The 19,933-nt window shown below is 41.9% G+C and overlaps 1 protein-coding gene and 1 long non-coding RNA gene across 10 annotated transcripts in view; one reads left to right on the forward strand and one right to left on the reverse strand.

Moving 5' to 3' along the window:
- Nucleotides 1–19,933, forward strand: part of RBM47 (RNA binding motif protein 47) — a 208,987-nt gene that overhangs the window by 96,717 nt on the left and 92,337 nt on the right. The window contains exon 1 of one of the 9 annotated variants that reach the window (XM_007526990.3): nucleotides 19,111–19,184. The exons of the other annotated variants lie outside the window; for them this stretch is intronic. The gene's annotated coding sequence lies outside the window, so the exon portion shown is untranslated. Of the gene's footprint in view, nucleotides 1–19,110; nucleotides 19,185–19,933 lie in introns of those variants that run through there. 9 annotated transcript variants of the gene reach the window in all.
- Nucleotides 1–19,933, reverse strand: part of LOC132537564 (uncharacterized) — a 521,799-nt gene that overhangs the window by 27,768 nt on the left and 474,098 nt on the right. The window lies entirely within an intron of this gene.

A 19,933-nucleotide genomic window follows, 5' to 3' on the forward strand; every position in this document is an offset into this window, starting at 1 on the left:
TTATGCTAAGTGAAATAAGTAAAGAGATGAAAGATGGTTTTACTCCTATATGGAATCTAGAGAATCATGAATTTGCGGAGGAGGAGGAGAAGAAGGAGAAAACAAACTGTTTCTGAGACTTGTGAGAACTGTGGTGGCTATCTTTGGGAGATGGGAGGGTAAGGACACAATTGTGGTGGTGGATGTGGTGTGAAACTGTACATCATAATCTTAAAATACTGTAACTCATTATTTTTAAATTTTTTATTTGTTATTGGATAGAGACAGAGAGAAATTGAGAGAGAAGGGGGAGATAGAGAGGAAGAGAGATAGTTAGTCACCTGTAGACCTTCACCGCCTGTGAAGTGACTCCCCTACAGATTGGGAGACATGAGCTCAACTGCTGCGCTACCACTTGACTCCCATAACTCACTATTAATCACACACAAAAAAAAAAAGGAATAGAAAAAAAAAAAAAGATGAATGTAGGCAATTACAAAGAAAAACCACAAACTGAAAACAAACAAACAAACAGCTATCTGGAATGGTGCATTTGTAGTACAAACATGGAGCCCTAGCCATAAACCTGGTGGCAATAAAAAATACAATAAGAATAGTCATATATATACATATTTCATTCAATTTTAAATTGGGGACGGATGTCTCAGTCTTCTCATCTATCTCTTAATTAGATAGACATAAGAAGAACTTAAGAGGTTGATCTAGACCAGTGCCTTGATTCTGAAATGAGAAAGCCAAGTTTGGATGTTGAGAGAGAGGAGGACCATTGGAAAAATCTAGACTAGTGCTCAGTTCTCTCAGTGCTAATGATCTTTCCTCTTTACCATGTTGCTACCTCTGCAGCCTTTCCTCTTTTTTTTTTTAACTACATCTTCCTAGTCCTGTGTGTAACTTTATTCCTGAGTTATTGCAATAGTCTTGAAAAACAAACCTAGAGATATAATATCAAAATGCCAATAGTGGTTGAGTTTGATTGACCAAGGTATAATTTTTTTAGCATAATAGTTATGCAAATGATTTTTTTTTAATTTAATTTAATTTTTTTATTTCTTTATTGGGGAATTAATGTTTTATATTCAACAGTAAATACAATAGTTTGTACATGCATAATATTCCCCAGTTTCCCATATAACAGTACAACCCCCACTAGGTCCTCTGTCATCCTTCCAAGGTATGATTTTTAATTTACTTCTGCTTTATACATTTTTCATTTTTTAAAATATACTTTAAAAGATTTTATTTATTTATTTTCCAATAAGTAAAGAGAGCAAGAAACAAAGAGAGACGAGGAAGATAGTGAGATAGAGAGACACCTGCACCACTGCTTCACTGCTTGTGAAGCTTCCCCTTGCAGGTGGGGATGGGGGCTTGAATTTCTGTCCTTGTGCACTGTAAAATGTGTGGTCTACTGGTTGCACCACCACCCAGGCCCACACTTTGTATTTTTTTTTTAAAGATGTATTTATTTGTTTATAAGAGAGGAGTGAAGGGTGGGAGGAAAAAATCAGAGCAGTACTCTGGCACATGGTATGCCAGGGATTTAACTCAATACCTCATGTTTGAGAATCCAATGCTTTATTTACTATGCCATCTTCCAGGTCACTTATGTATTTTCTTTTCTTTCTTTTTAAATTTTTATTTATAAAATGAAAACACTTTCAAGACCATAGGATAAGAGGGGTACAATTCCACACAGTCCCCACCACCAGAACTCAATATCCCATCTCCTCCCCGATAGCATTCATATACTTTAACCCTCTGAGAGTATGGACCCAGGGTCACTATGGGGTGCAGAAGGTGGAAGGTCTGGCCTCTGTAATTGCTTCCCTGCTGAACATGAGTGTTGACAGGTCAATCCATACTCCCAGCCTGTCTCTCTCTTTCCCTAGTGGGGCAGAGCTCTGGGGAAGCAGGGCTCCAGGACACATTGGTGGGGTCATCTTCCAGGGAAGTCCAGTTGGCATCATGGTAGCATCTGGAACCTAGTAGATAAAAAAAAGAGTTAACATATGTTGGGTAGTATGCCAGCTCCCCCTGGCTTCTGCTTAACCAAGCACCGATATGCCTATATAGGGATTGGTTTGATCCCATTCAAAGCGGTCTATTTACATAAATCACTTTTACATTTACATAAAGCACCACACTCCCTCCAGGGCATTGGTGGTTTAGTGGTAGAATTCTCACCTGCTCCACCCCCTCTCCTTGTCACACCCTGATCTTCCACCAGTCACTTTTCTCTCCACCCTCTCTACATCACATCCTGTTTACACCCTACTTGGAAAGTATGTAAGGACAACATCGTTCATTTTAGTTAGTTGGTAGTTGTGATAGTTTAGCTTAGCTTGGTATAGATTGTGCTGCGTCCTGCATGAATAAAGAGATACTACGTACAACTCAATCATGAGTCCCCGAGTCTCTGTTCACCTCCGCGAAGCTAGCCCAGCCTGCTGGAGCTCCCGAACGAAAACAACAAACATAGAGTGGTTGGGTGGTGGCACACCTGGTTAAACACACATACTACTTCCTTTTCTTTCTTTCTTTCTTTCTTTCTTTCTTTCTTTCTTTCTTTCTTTCTTTCTCTCTTTCTTTCTTTCTTCCTTTCTCTCTTTCTTTCTTCTGTGTGTTCCATTGACATTTATTGATATCAAAGATTGAAAAAATTTTAACACCACTCTTCTAGAGTTTTAGAGTGTTCTGATATATGGCCTATTTATGGTGGTCTGACTGTTTATAGGAAACCTTTCAGAACTTCTTTCAGGACAGGCTTGGTGATAGTTGATTCCTTCAACTGTTGCTTGTCTGAATGACAGTCTAGCAGGATACAGTATTGTTGATTGAAAGCCTTTCTCATTGAACACTTAATAGATACCTTGCCATTCTCTTCTGGCCTGTAGTGTTTGTATGGAGAAGTCTGCTGCTAATCTTATAGGTTTTCCTCTGTAGGTGACTCTCTGTTTTTCTCTTGCAGCCTTCAGGATCCATTCTTTATCCTTATTCCTTTCCATTCTAAATCTGATGTGTCTTGGTGTCTTTAATTCTGGCTTAATTCTGTTTGGGACCATGTGGGCTTCTTGAACCTTTATGTCTTTGATATTGTTGAGACTAGAGAAGTTTTCAGCTATTATGGTCTGAGGAATGCTTTCTTCCTCTCCTTCTCTTTCTTCCTCTGGTAAGCCAATAATGCGTATATTGTTTCTTTTGAAGTCATCCATAGGTCTCTGTTGTTGTTTTCGGTATCTCTTAATCTGTTTTTGAGATCTCTTACTTCTTTTTTAGTTGTCTCTAATTCATCCTCAATCTTGCTAATTCTGTCTTCAGCCTCATTGATTTTTTTTTTTTTTTTTTTTTTAACCAGAGCACTGTTCACCTCTGGCTTATGGTGGTGTGGGGAACTGAACGTGGGACTTTGGAGCCTCAGGCATGAGAGTCTGTTTGCATAGCCATTATGCTATCTACCCTCCGTGAGTCTCATTGATTCTATTCTCCCCTCTACTGTTTTCTGGAGTTCATCTATTTTGTTAACCTGTTCTGATACTGTTTTAGCTTGTTCAGCTAGTTGTGTTCTCAGCTCAGCTATTTCAACTTTCAGTTCTCTAATAACCTTGAGATAATTAGTGTTTTCTTCCAGAGTCTCATTTGTTGTTTCTGCATTTCTGATGACTATTCTTTCAAACTCTTTGCTCACTCCTGTGAATATTTTATTAACTAGTGTTTGGATGTTGACATCATTATTTTGTGCTTCAACCTTTGGGGGGCTTTTAGCTGGACTCTTGTCCTAGTTCATTGCTCCAATATTTCTTCTTATTGGTTTAACCATTTTATATATCATGTTATGAGTTCCCTCTCTCAATACTTTTCAAATTACTGATCGCTCTTGCCGGGATTGACTTGTGTCTAAGTAAGGTAATTAAAGGGTTCACAGTTATGGAAGTTAACAGTTGTTTCAATAGTATTTTAACCCCTAATTTGGAGCTCAGTGACTTAAAAGCCTCTTTTGTTCTTTTTCTTCCCTGTTGGCTATGGGAACCTGAGGGCTTTTAAACTATAAGTAGGCTTCTTAGCTTAATCACTGACTCCTGACCAAGAATTAAAAGCTGGTGTGTGGTATTGATAATCCAGTGGTTATGCAAAGAGACTTTCACAGCTCCAACACTAGGCCACCAAGGTATAGATCTTCTCCTGAGTTTCCTGGTTGGTTCTCTGTCCCCTGGTGTCATCACAGGGCCTCCCTGCCACTGTTCCAGATTCTGAGGGCAGTAGCAATGGAGACTCACAGTTTCACTTGGTGAGTCTTAAGGGAGTCCTCTCCTCCCTTCAGCTGTCCCCTTGTTGATGAAACAGACTGGAGGTGGTATCTCAATTGGTAGATTGCTGAACTGTTACCAGCCACTTAATCTCTCCCTAAGCTTCTGTCTGTCCATGAGCCACATGTGTTTGTACTCACCAGTGGGTGGGTTCCTGAAGTCGTTCTCGTACTGTCTTGTTGAGGGCCCAGGTGGTCTCCTTTGGTATTCCTAGTTGATCTGGGAGAGAAGAGAGAAACACAGATGCTGCTGCTCATAGCCATGCCTCACCTACGAATTTTCTTTCCCTCCCTCCCTCCCTTCTTGTATTCCACCCTCATTCTTTCTTCCTTGCTTTTTTTGTTTGTTTACTTGTTTCTCCCTCTCCCTCTCCCTCTCCTTCTCCCCCCTAGAACACTACTTAGCTCTGGCTTATGGTGGTGCTGGGGACTGAACCTGGGACCTTTGGTATTTCAGACATGAAAGTCTTTTTAAATAACCATAATGCTAGCTCTCCAGCCTAAATTTATGCATTTTCTTAATGTGCACATATAACTTTCCCAAAGGAAAGCCACTAGAGGAATAATAGTCTCCTTACTGGTATCTGACTGCATACATTATACAACTTATCATAGAGCAGAGACTGTGATTTTTTTTTTTTAGACTGTGATTTTCAGATTTACATTCTAAAACATGTCTTTTTTCCTAGTGTATATCCTGTTTAGACATCTAGGAGCTTTGGGAGAAAAGTTCAAACTCAAAGATCTCTTTTGTATGCTCTACCCTTCAGCCTGTGGCTTTGTCTTGCACCACACCCAATGCAGTCCTCATTTCTTGTCAGCTTTCTCCCTGTCCTAGAACTAGACTGATTCCTACTCTAACGCACCTTTGCTGCCTTCTATCTAACAGGGATGGCAGATAATTTTTCATCATATATACCAGGACCAGACAATTGAAAATACATCGCTAGGAGAATCCCAAGAGGTCTATGCTCAGTGGTGTTTTCTGCCATTGACACGAGGAAGAAGTGGCAACTGTGTTACACATTTTCCATCAGAACCTATAACCATTCTTTTAGTCATATGATGTTTATGGCAGTCATTAGCCACATTTGACTAAATGAAGTAAAAATAAATACAATTAAAAGTTTACTTCTAGAAGAGATAGCATAATGGTTATGCAAAAACACTCTCTTGGATGAGGTTCTCCACCCCCCTGGGCCCCCAGAAGCCAGAGTGCTTATGCTTATGCTTATGCTTATGCTTAAAGGGGTGGGGAGGGGGGTGGCTGGGGGAAGAAGGGAAGAAAAAAAAGTTCACTTCTTTAGTGGCTCTATCCAAAATTTTAGATGTTCAATACTGAGCATTGTCCTCAACAAGTGACTTTAGGTCACCATATTGAACAACAAAGGTAAAGAACCATTGCATCCTCTAGAAAGCTTGATCACACTGTCATAACAGTACTTACTTATCAATGTAAAACTGGTTACATTTGTGCATCTGTCTGTGCCTCGTCTTCTTAGTGAGAGCGCATACTACTTTGGGGCAGGAATTCTCCCTTATACTTCATCTGTATCCCTAAAACACCTAACTAGGACCAGGTATGTTTGAACTACTTTATAATTATTTGTTGAATTCAATTTATAATATGTAGTTGACTGTGTGCAGTATCGAACAGAGTGGTAGAAAGAGAGCTTATTTGGAAATTAGGGAACCAACTTTCTCAACCTAACTCTTCCAGTTAGTATGTAACTTGAAATATCTCATTTAACCACAGTGGGTCATGATTTTCTCATGCTATCCTGTAAAGAGGGATAGTCTCAGATATATCGACATTTTTCTGCATTTAAGATTTTGTGATCCGTACTTTTATGCCTGAGGCTTTGAGGTCCCAGGTGCAGTCCCCAGTGCTGCCGTAAGCCGCAAACCAGAGCTGACCAGTGCTTTGTTATCCTTCTTTCCTCTCTCATTAAAATAACAGAAGTAAAATATTTTTTTCTAAAGAGAAGTAGAAGACTGTCATTACTGGCTTAATTTTTCATTCCAGTTCTACAGCTAAGTCAAGTGACTTTACCTGGGCACCCGTTGTATGGTGATTCTGGGGACCTGGTACTTTGGAGCCTCAGGATGAAAGTCTTTTGTAAGGAAAAAATGATGTAGAATCCACCTACATTTCTTCTTATTTATTTATTTATTTATTTAACTGGCTTGTAGTGGGACTGGGGATTGAACATGGGACCTTTGTTATCTCAGGTTATGAAAGTCTTTTTTTTTTTTTTTTAAATAAAAAGGAAACTGACAAAACCATAGGATAAGAGGGGTACAACTCCACACTATTCCCACCACCAGATCTCCATATCCCATCCCCTCCCCTGATAGCTTTCCTATTCTTTACCCCTCTGGGAGTATGGACCCAGGGTCATTGTGGGATGCAGAAGGTGGAAGGTCTGGCTTCTGTAATTGCTTCCCCACTGAACATGGGCGTTGACAGGTCGATCTATACTCCCAGCCTGCCTCTCTCTTTCCCTAGTGGGGCAGGGTTCTGGGGAATGGGAGCTCCAGGAGACCTTGGTGAGTTTGTCTGTCCAAGGAAATCTGGTTGGCATCATGCTAGTATCTGGAACCTGGTGGCTGAAAAGACAGTTAACATACAAAGCCAAAGAAGTTGTTGACTAATCATGAACCTAAAGGCTGAAAGTCTTTTATAGCCACCCTGCCTATTTCCCCAGCCCCCACTTAACATTTCAACAATACATTCAACCAAACTGTACACAGAAGTCACGACCCACCATCTACTTTTGTTCTAAGTGAAGGACCAATAAAACTACAGTACCCTCTACCACCTGTTTCTTTGCTTTGTACATAACTAAGAATGATTTTTTTCTTTCTTAAAAAGGTTTACATATATATTTATTTTTATCAGAGGCCAGAGCACTGCTCAGCTTTGGCAAATGGGTATTAAACCTGGGGCAGAAAAAAATTGTAATAGAAGCTGTGTGATCTTCAGTGTCTAAATAATATTTGTTGTCTGACTTTACACTGTGACCTTTACATACAGATGCAGTCACTTTCCAAGGCATGTTCCTTTCTGAGATGTCATTGGAGCTTGTGGCTCCAACTCAGTGAACTCCATATTCTCTGTGCTTCACAGAGCCCCATATACAAGGAAAAGCTACCTGTGAGCCAACCGACTTCATTGCTTTTCCGTCTAAAGTAGTCAGGGTCCCTGTGTAGTGTATTGTTTTTAAGAAATCAAAGCACAGCTCTACCATTTTTTAATAATGTTATAGAATTGTTTAGTCTTGTGGTCTGGGAGGTGGCACAGTGATAAAGCTTTGGACTCTCAAGCATGAGGTCCTGAGTTCGATCCCCAGCAGCACATGTGCCAGAGTGATGTCTGGTTCTTTCTCTCTCCTCCTATCTTTCTCATTAATAAATAAATAAAATCTTCAAAAAAAAAAAGAATTGTTTAGTCTTTCTGATGTTTATGCAGTGCCTGGGATTAAACCCAGGGCCTCTTGCATGCAAAGTATGCACTCTATTAAAAATAGCATATATATTCTTTATTTATTTTACTGGGGAGAGAGACCAGAACACTGCTCTGCTCTGGCTTATAAGTGGTGCTAGGAATTGTACTTGGGACTTCAGAACCTCAGGCATGGGAGTTTTTTTGCATAACCATTATGCAATCTCTCCAGCCCAGGGCATGCTCTCTACCCTACAGTTACCTCCCCAGCCCCTATGTTCTGAAAGTGGTGTCCATGAATTCAGAATCTGCGTTCTGGTCTTAACTTAGGGAATTTGATGAGTCACAACTTCTGACTGTGTCCTCCTTGACTTTTAACATTCACAAGAATAACTTCTGAAGCCCCCCGGGAAGGGGAAAACTGAATACTTTGCCTTCTCAGCTTATCTGAGAAAAGAGTCCATGCTCACATCTCAGTTTGATCTTTTTCTTTTTCCTCCTGATGACACTCCTTTTTGCTCTCTAGGGATCCAGATTGAGCTGGAAGATAAAAAGGCTGAACTGGATGTGCAGACCCAGCCAGCAGGGAGGGCTGTGGGCAGGGCTGGGCCCATCTGAAGGCAGACAGCCTAGCCTGGTGGGTGGGCTTTGAGAAGCTAACCGCAAACAACTGCAGAGCTGATTGTTTAAAAGGCAGAAAATGAGGGGACTGCGTGGTGGCAGACCTGGTTGAGTGCACATGTTACCATGGACAAGGACCCAGGTTCAAGCCCCCACTCCCCATCTGCAGTGTATATGTTGGGGGACTTCCTGAGCAGTGAAGCAGTGCTGCAGGTATTGATGTCTCTCTCCTCAATTTCTCTGTCTCCATTCAATAAATAATAATAAGATACATATATATATATATAACTCTGGCTTTTCCCTCATGACCAGGTGTTCCAAATGTTGGGTTTCCCCAAAGATTTCTACTCAGGATATCTTCTAGGTTTTACCTAATCTTATTTTTTAAACCATACTTCCGGGTTTTAGCTCAGTAAGTGGTATGAACCTTGGCTTTGATCCCTGACACTATACATGCAAAAAAGGGCACCTCTTCTGAATTATCAGTGATCCAGTTTTGGGACTTCTTCTTTTTTTTTTTTCCCAATAAAAAGGAAACACTGACAAAACCATAGGATAAGAGGGGTACAACTCCACACTATTTCCACCACCAGATCTCCATATCCCATCCCCTCCCCTGATAGCTTTCCTATTCTTTACCCCTCTGGGAGTATGGACCCAAGGTCATTGTGGGATGCAGAAGGTGGAAGGTCTGGCTTCTGTAATTGCTTCCCCACTGAACATGGGCGTTGACAGGTCAATCCATACTCCCATCCTGCCTCTCTCTTTCCCTAGTGGGGTGGGGTTCTGGGGGATCAGAGCTCCAGGACACATTGGTGGGTTTGTCTGTTCAGGGAAGTCTAGTTGGCATCATGCTAGCATCTGGAACCTGGTAGCTGAAAAGACAGTTAACATATAAAGCCAAAGAAGTTGTTGACTAATCATGAATCTAAAGGCTGGAGTAGTGCAAATGAAGAGTTGGGGGGTGGGGGGGTCCTCTGTTTTGTATATAGCTAGAAGGCCTATTTTAGTTCTATTCCAAAGGGCCTGTGGCTATACTAGTTTTTTCCCTCTGAGCCTGAAATCTGATATGCAGGTGGATGCAAGTTATTGTCTAGGGAGATGATGTCATAGCTGGAAAAAGGATCAGAAAGCTGGATCAGGCAAGAGAATAGCTCCCAAATATGGGAAAGGTATATAAATATTGTTGACTGTAAACCCCATCGATTTGATGTTATCTGGGGCCCATGTTCAGCTTAGGAGCCTATGTGACCTTTGCATCCCTGTAGATCTGAGCTCTCATTCTGTGGTCATGAGTAGGAATGTTCCAAGCTGCCTCTGGTTTCAGAACCCATCTTCCTCAGGTGTAGCATAGAGTATGTTGTCCATCCTCCCTTTGGAGAATGGAATATTCTCTACCATTGTTAATCCAACTTGAGGACAAGGTCCTATGGGGGCCCACAAAGGGTTCTATTGTGTTGTTCCTGATAGAGATGATCGGTAACAATAGAGGGATTTATTCGAGGTTTAGACCCATCATGTCTGTTTGGGAATCTCAGGACTCCCAGAATAGGGCCCCAGCTGAAGGGTTGGCCTGATAGTCGGCACCTTTTCTGACTTAACCCTTTTTCTTCTGCTTCAGTTTTTCCATTCACTCCTCTACGCTAATTTTCAAGTTCTATTGCCCTTGGCTTCTGTATGGACAAGCAGTGAAGCAGGTCTGCAGGTGTCTACCTTTCTTTCCCCCTCTGTCTTGCCCTTCCTCTCTCAATTTTTCTCTGACCTATCCAACAACTATAACAGCAGCAGCAACAACAACAAAAATAGAAAAATGACCAATAGGAGCAGTGGACTCGTAGTGCAGGTAGCAAGCCCCAGCAGTACCCCTGGAGGCAAAAAAAAAAAAGTTTGCTTTTTCCAAGCTGGTAAATAGCTTACCTGGTAGAATACACATCTTTCTAAGCACAAGGCCTTGGGTTCGAGCTCCCGAACCATATGAAAGCACCAGGTACAGCACCTAGCTGGAGTGGAGGGAGTAAACTCCATGGATAGTGGAGTGTTGTTCTGGCATCTCTCCCTGCCTTCCTGCCCCATAAAAGGTACAAGTTCACTTTTTCCCCTAGTTTATTGTTGAACCTGAGCTCATCAATTAAATATATCCAGAGGCCTGGGTTATGGTCATATGGAAAACAGGGCTTTGGTGCACTTGCATTGATGTCTGCATTTGCTTCGGTTGGTACAGATTCATTTGGAAAGATTCCTAACTTATTCTCAAGGCTGATTATGGCTCAACACCCAGGCCCCAGAAGCTTCCAATTAATTGTAATGAGCTCTGCCTGTGCTGTATTGCTCCTTTCTATAATTTCCATTGTTACGCTCGGAGGTTCGGGTCCCGATCACACACAAGGAAGTCCAGAGTCACATGCAAGTACAAGAGCCTTTATTAGCAAGCTTAAGCTTGGGTCCCAAGAGCCTCCACGCAGGGGAAGTCTTGCGACCCCGAACATTTTTCATCTCAGCTTTTTATAGTTAGCACAGCGTGGGTACAGGTGGGGATGTTTACGTGGAACAAGGAACAGTTGGTTTCGGGTCAACGACTGTTCTCATTTTTCAATATTTGGGGACTTTTCTGCTTGTCTCTGATTGGTTGGGTTCAGGGTGGCTAACATGGCAGACGGAGTCCAAAATGGAGTTACTTTTGGTGCCCTAGATCTTTTCTCTGACCTCCTCACCCATCCTGGAACAGTGCCATTGTTAAGCTCAGAGAAATATCCACTAGGAAGGTCAGCTCTAAGTCAAGATGCTAGTGATAGTTCTGGGTTGAATTTACTGAAATTTGAGAGGCAAAACAGGCAGAAAAACCAACCATCTTTGGAAATCCCCATTATTCAGGCTGCATTGTAACATTTTCAAGGTCAAATTTTGGCATCTGAGCAGGTGGGTTCCAGTTTTTCCTTCTGCCAGTCGATAGCTTCACTTGACTTGTGGGTTTCTGTCTCCTCATTTGTAAAGTAGGAATCATAATACTGTTTATCACATGGAATTTCATAGGTGACTAAAGAGGTAATCTGTGCCAAGAATGAGCAATGCTGTGGTCCGGGAGGTGGCGCAGTAGATAAGGCATTGGGTTCTCAACCATGAGGTCATGAGTTCGATCCCCGGCAGCACATATACCAGAGTGATGTCTGGTTCTTTCTCTCCTCCTGTCTCTCTCATGAATAAATGAATAAATTATTTAAAAAAAAAAGAATGAGCAATGCAGTGCTAATGAAATAGTTCAGTTGGATAGTGTGCTGCTTTACCAGGTTCTAGCCTGACCCCTACTGTATTGAATGAAGCATTGGTGCTGTGCTTTAATTCTTTCTCTGACTTTGTCTCTATTAAAAACAAAACACAAAACAAAACAATTAGTGCAGTCCGAAAATGTGGCACAGTGGCTAAAGTGTTGAACTGAACTGACAAGCACGAGGTTCTGATCCCCAGCATGGCGTCTGCTCAGGATGGTTTCTCTCCTTTCTCTGTCTTGTGTGAAACTTTCAGATATAAAAAGGAAAAAACAATATGGAGGAATTCAAAGTACTCTTCCTTATGTGAGTTGTATCTATTATTATTTACATTAGACAGCCAAACAAGAAACTTACTAATTCATTTGAAAGTAATAACAATAAACTGTCAAATTAACATAAAATATTTTAGCTTTGTGGAGATAGCATAAGACTTTCATGCTTGAGACACTAAAGGTTTCCAGTTCAATTCTCAGCACCATCACGAGTCAGAGCCAAGCAGAGTTCTGGTTTAAAATAATAGTAACAATAACAGCAGCAACAACAATGATGATGGAAATACTGTGATTATTCCAAATAGTGAGGAAGACCAGAGCACGTTTTGGTATAGGCAGTGCTGGCTATCACACACAGGACCTCAAGTATTTGTGTGCTCTACCACAGAAGCGATTCCCTAGTTACATTCAAATATTAATAGTATTATCTGGTTTTTCAGGATGACAAGCTGTCATTACCACTGTAATAGTCACAGATGGAGTTTTTCCCTTTTTTCGGGGGGAGGGTGGGGGTTAGTGCTGGACATCAAAGCCCAGATCTACACCCCTGACCCCATTTCTTCACACAGAATATGAAGAAGATGTATATATATTCAAGTTGAGATATAAAAAATCACTCTTTTATTTTTCATTAAGGACATTCTTCAGGAAAACGGCCTTTCTGAAAAGAAACAAAAATAAAACCTTCAGTATCTGGTGGTTGCAAATCCCTCGTACACCTTAGTGACACTGCCTGATTTTGCGCTAATGCTTTTTTTTTAAAGATTTTTTTTTAATTTATTTTTTTATATTTATTTATTTTCCCTTTTGTTGCCCTTGTTGTTTTTCATTGTTGTTGTAGTTATTGTGGTTATTGATGTCGTTGTTGTTGGATAGGACAGAGAGAAATGGAGAGAGGAGGGGAAGACAAAGGGGGGAGAGAAAGACAGACACCTGCAGACCTGCTTTACTGCCTGTGAACGACTCCCACTGCAGGTGGGGAGCCTGGGCTCAAACCGGGATCCTTACACAGGTCTTTGTGCTTTGCGCCACGTGCGCTTAACTGCTGTGCTACCGCCCAGCTCCCCTAAAGATTTTATTTTTATGAGAAAGCTAGGAGGAGAGAGAAAGAACCAGACATCACTCTAGCACATGTGCTGCCGGGGATCGAACTCACGACCTCATGCTTGAGAGTCCAAAGCTTTACCACTGCACCACCTCCCAGACCACTGTGCTAACACTTTTATTATCACCAGGAATCCCACTTTGAGAAGTGCTGGACTAGGGACTGATATCTCAGTGGGTGACAGAGTTGGACAGTCTAGACTCATCATGTGTCCCCCTTATCTATTCCCGTCTATTCTTCCTTGAGTAATTCAGTAAAAAAGTCCGTGGTACTGAGTGTAGGGCCTGGCTTTATACTGGACAGAATGATGAGCCAGTGCTAGAGCCATGCTCATCTGGCTCTTGGCAACCCTCTCCAGAAGACTGATGGGGATAAAGTGACTCAGGACTGCAGAGGCTTTCGACAGATCTGGAGGCTTAGCAGGAATAATATCTTCACTTCTAGTTATTGCTTGTCTTCTCTCTCAGAATCCCTGGGAAGCTCAAAACCCCAGTCAGAATCTGGAGTCATTCTGTAGTCCAAATATAGCCAGGTTAGAAGTGGACCTTGCAGACTAAAGGACATGCTGGAATAGACCAGGAAAGGCAGAATCGTACTTGCTAGAGGTTGGTTGATTAGCTGAGAACTCTTCAGTTAAAAATTCCTGGAGAGGGAGTCGGGCGGTAGTGCAGTGGGTTAAGCGCACGTGGCGCAAAGCTCAAGGACCGGCGTAAGGATCCGGGTTCCAGCCTCCAGCTCCCCACCTGCAGGGGAGTCGCTTCACAGGCGGTGAAGCAGGTCTGCAGGTGTCTCTCTTTCTCTTTCCCTCTTTCCCCTCCTCTCTTCATTTCTCTCTGTCCTATCCAACAACGATGACATCAATAACAACAATAACAACTACAACAATAAAATAACAAGGGCAACCAAAAGGAATAAATAAATATTTTTTTTTAAAAAATTCCCAGAGAGTGGTCCGGGAGGTGGCGCAGTGATAAAGCTTTGGACTCTCAAGCATGAGGTCCCGAGTTTGATCCCCGGCAGCACATGTGCCAGAGTGATGTCTGATTCTTTCTCTCTCCCTCTATCTTTCTCATAAATAAATATTTAAAAAATGAAATCTTTATAAAAAATTCCTGGAGAGACAACATAATGGTAATGCAAAAGACTTTTCATGCCCAAGGCTCTGAGATCTCAAGTTCAATTCCCAGCGCCACCATAGGCCAGAGCTGAGCAGTGCTCTAGTGAAAATAAAATAATAAAATAAAATAAAAGATTCTAGTAGTATTCCTCCATGCTGGCATACCCAACCATTATAGAACACAAAAATTGACTTAGAGTGTGTGACTGGGAATAGGAATATGCTATTGTAAGTGCTTTTATAAAACATTTGTCTTGCCCAGAAGGCATGTCTGCTTCTTTCTCAGGGACACAGAATTTAGTTTCTGAGCAGTAAGTTATGATATTTGAATACAATGGCACACTAAGTGCTATATATACACCACAGGGGATTTTAATGCAGCCTACACTCTTAAAAGTCAAATATCACCTTAGTGGCCACGGGGGGTGGGGGGGTGGGGGGGGTGGGAAATGAATATAAAAGACTAATGTGAGGTGGGGAAATTCATAATGCCTACTTGGTTGCTTTTTCTGTGGTTCAATGAGAGTCTCAGTAGTAATAGAGTTTGTCAGTTGATTTTTCAAGTGATCTGGATTTTGTCAAACTTAGTGATAAAAGAGATGGAGTCAAAGAGGTGAGGAGGCCAAGGAAAGAAGAGAAAAGGACTTAGCAGGTTCTGAACATAGAGCAGGTTGGGAAGGGTGGGGAGATGGCATAATAGTAATGCAAATGACTTTCATCCCAGAGACTAAGTTCCCAGGTTCAGTCCCCAGCACCACCATCAATCACAGCTGAGCTGTGCTGGGGGTCGGGTGGGGGGAAGAAGTAGAAAAGAAGAAAGACAGAAGGAAAGAAAGAAAGAGCGTTGCAATCTGCCCATGCAGAGTGTGTATGACTGAAACAAAGAAATCAGTGGCTAGGCTTCTCAGTTCTTTCCTGATCCACATATCCTCTGAACCTACCCTCTTCCGGAACTGATGGAGTTAAATGAGATACCATCTGTCAAAACCTTGGTAGTTGCAGACATTTATTAAATGATATTTATTTCATAGCGTGAGTGAATAGTTAACTTGTTTGCTGTTTTGTTTTTTTTCTTATAAATGATCTGAACATTATCTTTTTTTTTTTTTTTTTTTTCCAGAGCACTACTCAGCTTTGGTTTATAGTGATGCGCGGGATTGAACCTGGGACTTTGAGGCTTCAGATATGAGAGTCTCTTTGTATAACCACTTGCTATTTACCCCATCCTGAAAACTATTTTTTTTTTAAAGTTAGGGTTCGGAGGTTTTTTTAATTTTATTTATTTATTTATCTACTAGCTAAAGACAGAGAAAACTGAGAGGGGAGGGGAAAAATAAAGGTGGAGAGAGACAGAGAGACACCTGCAGCATTGCTTCACCACTTGTGAAGCTTTCCCCCTGCAGGCGGGGCCCAGGGATTCGAATCTGAGTCCTTGTGCACTGTAACATGAGCACTTAACCAGATGCGCCACCGCCTGGTCCCCTGAAAACTATTGTTTTTAAATATATTATTTGATTTTTATTTTTGGGTAGAGATGGAGAGAGATTCAGAGGGTTAGAAGAAACTGAAAGGGAGAAAGAAAGACACCTGCAGCCTTGCTCATGAAGCTTCCTCTTTCCTCCTTGCCAGAGTGATGTCTGGTTCTTTCTCTCTCCTCCTGTCTTTCTCATAAATAAATAAAATCTTAAAAAAAAAAAAGATATTGCTTTGTGTTCAGATACTGTGTCTTCAGGGTTAGGTGGTGGCATACCTGGTTAAGTGCTCACATTACAGATACTGTGTCTTTTTTTTTTTTGGTGGGGAGAGATGATGGGGGTAGAACTCAGGATTTTGTCCTTGTGAGCTAGTTCATTACTGAGCTGCATCCATGACCTGTGTCTTCACAATTTTTTCCTTCCTTTCTTCCTTTTTCACTCCTTCCTTTTCCTTTATTTTTTAACTTTACAATATTTATTTATTTGACAGAGACAGAGAAATTGAGAAGGGAGGGGGACACAGAGAAGGAGAGAGACAGAGAGACACCTGCAGCCCTACTTCACCACTTGTAAGCTTTTGCCCTGCAGATGGGGATCAGGGGCTTGAACCTGGGTCCTTGTCCACTATAATGTGTGTGTTTAACCAGGTGCACCACTGCCTGGCCTCCACTCATTCATTAAAAAAAAAAATTTTGTTATTATCCTTATTTTTATGGATAGAGAGCCAGAAATTGAGAGGAATGGGGACATAGGGCAAGAGAGAGAGAGAGAGACCTTCATTCCTGCTTCACTACTCAAGAAGCTTTCCTTCTGCAGGTGGGTCCTGGGGGGCTCGAACCCATGTCCTTGCACACTGTAACGTGCACTCAACCAGATGTGCCTTCTTTCTTCTCTTCCTTCCTTTCTCTCTTTGTTTTTCCTTTCCTCTCCCCCCCCCCCCCCAGGGTAATCACTGGAACTTGGGCCTGCACAACTCCACCCCTCTCCCAGCAGAGTTTTATTTCTTTACCAGAGCATTGCTCCCCTCTGGTGGTTTGGGGACTGAACCTGGAATGTCAGAGCCTCAAGCACAAAAGTCTTTTTGCATAACCATTATGCTATATTTCCCCACCCCTCTTCACAATTTTCTCATCAAAAACTAAACAAGTTCCTTAGCAGTGAGGCCTGGACTTCACCTAAGGGTTGTAGCAGGGTGGTACTGATAATTTAGTATACATACCTGGTGCAGGGTGGTACAGGCTAGGTGACCCGGGGAAATTTTTATAGGAAAATTCCTCTATCTAGAGAAAACCTAGCCCCTAGTCTTGCAAGTTTGTCACTTTAGAGACTTGCACCCATAGAGTCTGCTTAAAGAGGGCCCCCTAAGGACAGCAGTAGTCAGCAGATGAACTACAGGAGTCCAATGAAAAAGACTGTAAAAATAGAATAATAGGTTGACCAGTGCAGAGGGAGGAAAGAAAAGTAAGAGTGACCTGAGAGAAAAAGCACTTGTCGGCAGGGAGAGCCAAACAAGCAGGACTGTTAGGTCACTAAAAATGATACATTTGAGGATAGGAAATTGGCCTAAAACAGAGACATCCTCCTTGTCAGTAAAGCCAAGCTTCAGCTCCAGTCCCACCAGCCATCATGCATGTGACATTGAGCCAGTTGTTGAATCTTTCTAGATCTTCCAGTGAGATACAGAATTTGGATGACAGGCAGGGGAGATAGCATAGTGGTTATGCAAAACAGACTCTCAGGCCTGAGGCTCCAAATTCCCAGGTTCAATCTCCTGTACCACCATAAGCCAGAGCTGAGCAGTGCTCTGGTGTTTCTGTCAGTCTGTCTGTCTCTCTCTGCATCTCTCTCAAAAATAAAGTATTAAAAAGAGAGAGAGAGTAGAATTCAGATGAGAAAAGCATGACTTAACCTTCCTCACTAGTTGGTTTAATGTATCATCTAATAGAAGCAAGAAGATGATGAGAAAAATTATTCTCTCCATCATAGCCCCACTGTCTCTTGGGGGGAGAAATGGGGAAAAAAGCACAAAGAAGTGAGAAAAAGAGGCCAGAATGAGAGTGTATAAGGAGGGTAGCCAGCTGTGTCGCTGAGAGGAGAAATAAGAAAGAGTAAAACGTTGGTGGACTGAGCTGGAGACTGGAGAGGGCCCTTACCACACCCCTGAGAATACCCACCCAAACCAGATTAGTCCATCTGTCCCTGGGGACATGTAATCACTATTTTTACAGTCCTGATCCTGAGGCTTCTGGAATAGGAAGACATTTAAAATAAGGTGGGACCTTAAGCTGCTGGTGGGTGGGGGCAAAAAAAAAAAAAGCCACAATACCTTATGAGGTCTTAAAGATGTAGAGAACTGATTTGTGGAAGTACTGTCAGTTCTCTGGGATATCTTCCTTGGTTCTGGCCTTCTTTCATAGAGGAAGAAACTGAGATTATGCGATTTGCTCAAAGTGACACCGTTTGTGTGTTAAAAAAAGCCATTATCTCAGCATTTTCCCTCCTATCCCATCGGACATCTGAAAGGTATGACCTGTGGTCTGAGCATTCTTGGGGACTGGAGAGGTTTGTTTTTGTTTTGATTGCTTTATTTTTTCTCTTGGCTCTGTGTGTGATTGATTCCAAAGTCAATTCTTTCCTCTCTGGCATGTCTTAGTCTCTGCTAAATAATTTTGCCGTCTCAGTTCAGACTGTCCCAGTCTGCACTGCAGGAGCAGGTAAGTCCTGGCCTTCCATTTCCTAGCAGTCTTCATATGTGACTTTCATAAAACCAGACAGGATCCTCGATGCGCTCTATCTTTATCTTCTTAACTCTGGTAGTACCAAGAGGCACCTGACATTCTGGGCATGCTAATAATTTGGTGCCAGCAAGTTTCTGTTATCCTCCAGTTGTAATTGTTAACTTGAATGGAATGCAAAACTTCTGGTTTGGAGCAGAGTTGGTTTTTAACCGAGTGACTTGAGGGATATGGAAAATGGGGAGTACATTTTGTTTATTGTGGAGGCTGGTTACTGAAAAGCTTAGTTTTTCTGCTAAACAGAAATGTATGGTAAAAACATAGTTGCAGCTGTAGCTGTCGATTTAATAATGATCTTTCTCTGCTTTATTAACTCTTGCCTTTGACACTTTTTCAGTTTAGCAAGCCAAGACTTGTTTGAGGATTAGAGCAAGGAGCTTATCACAGTGCTGCTTTAAAACACACACACACACACACACACACACACACACACACACACACACACACACACACACTTCTAGTATTGAACCTATTTTAATGTACCCTTCTAGCTACCCTACTCCTCCCCACCTTTCAGAAGTTTGGGTGTCGTCCCCCCCCCCACTTAAAGGGAAGTGTTGAAATTGAGTCTGACTGTTCATTTACATTATAGTACATCAAACGATATCTCTGCGACCATTAATTGTGTTCTCTCAATGGTGTTTGCTCTGAGGGTGGGACACAAGGCTGTTTAGTGTCTCGTAAAACATTTACCAAAAGCAGTGAGCCATGGTTTTGAAGGGCATTCCGTTGCCAGAGTGTGGGAGGAGAGAGTGCGCAGGGAGAGAGCTCCAGGTGTTTGGCAGGTACTTGTTTCTCCCTTTTGTATTTATAAATATCTAAATTTTCTGTTTGTAGGTGATTTGAGTGCCCTTCGAGCGAGTGAGTGAAGTGGGTCTGGAGAGGTGAAAAAGGGATTTCTTGGGAAAATATGCTTTGGGGTGGCTTGGAACCCCCAGATAATTGTAATCTTCAGTTTCGGTCAAAGGTTGTTTTCAGTTTTGCTTACGGGGAAGTGTATGTCCTCCAGAGAGAATGAAAAAAAATGTACTTGTACTTCAGGCTTGACAGGGGTCTGAATCAGATGCTAGTCTTGGCTTTAGCAAAGAACTCAGAGTCCAGTGCTGGTGATATTTTCTAGGAGGTAAACGTGTAACCTTGTGATTTGCACTTCCGTGAGCCCTATGACTCATGCTATTAAAAAGCAGAGTCTGCTAGATGGTGGCTCTGGTTTCATGAAAATACTTTAAAAACTTCTCTCCCCCCTCTCCTCCATGCCCTTCTGTTAAATTTTGACAAGATAACAAATTAAAGGTCAGCTTGAACTGCTTCTTATCCTCAAATCTGGTTTTGGAACACAGCAGCTAAGAATGACTTTGTATGCTGGTGGCAGGCAGATAGTTTTCAAGAAATTATTGACTACATACATGGGAATATCAAGTGTTTCTATTCTAGCTTGCTTTATTCTATCTATTTGTTTACATGCTTATTTACTTTGGATAGAGAAAGAAATCGAGAGGGGAGGGGAGATTAAAAGGGAGAGAGGAGTGTGTTG

This window comes from Erinaceus europaeus, chromosome 3 (genome assembly GCF_950295315.1).
Source record: "Erinaceus europaeus chromosome 3, mEriEur2.1, whole genome shotgun sequence".
NCBI lineage: Eukaryota > Metazoa > Chordata > Mammalia > Eulipotyphla > Erinaceidae > Erinaceus > Erinaceus europaeus.